Source organism: Penaeus monodon, chromosome 15 (assembly GCF_015228065.2).
Source record: "Penaeus monodon isolate SGIC_2016 chromosome 15, NSTDA_Pmon_1, whole genome shotgun sequence".
In the NCBI taxonomy this organism is placed as follows: Eukaryota; Metazoa; Arthropoda; class Malacostraca; order Decapoda; family Penaeidae; genus Penaeus; species Penaeus monodon.
The window spans coordinates 8,011,542-8,012,023 of record NC_051400.1 but is presented as its reverse complement, the minus strand read 5'-3'; the positions used below and the strand labels follow the sequence as shown (position 1 = coordinate 8,012,023).

The 482-nt window shown below is 32.4% G+C and overlaps 1 protein-coding gene across 1 annotated transcript in view; it reads right to left on the bottom strand.

Moving 5' to 3' along the window:
* Positions 1-482, bottom strand: part of LOC119581722 (spondin-1-like) — a gene marked incomplete at its 5' end in the record, with an annotated part of 49,715 nt that overhangs the window by 29,179 nt on the left and 20,054 nt on the right.

The following is a 482-nucleotide window of genomic DNA, read 5'->3' as shown; positions in this document are numbered from 1 at the left end:
TTTCCAATGATTTATGAAATTGTGATATTATGATATGAAATTATGATAAAACTCAGGACTACAATGACAGCTTTTATAGGGATGACAATGAGACGAAAAACAAAACAAAACAAAACTGTGTGACATTGAGCTACTCATGTAATCAAAATTGCATACGGAAAGGTCAACCACGTGTACTTATTCAAAGGTCAGATCAGGTCACATTGACAAACGCTACACATGCGTATCGGATTGGTTAAAAAAAGGTACACAAGGTCATTTATAACAAGACAAGAGATCATTCATATAAGCTTTGACAGATAAGAGATCATTCATATAAACTTCGACACAGCAGAATTAAGGTCAAGTATTTATGAGACGATTATTTTATGAAGAGAATAGCTTATTGGATTTTTTTTGATGATACGGAAAAGGATGGAAGATGGTTGACAGTTTTCGTAAATGAAAGATCATCCATTTGTTTCAGTATACTTTAAATATGC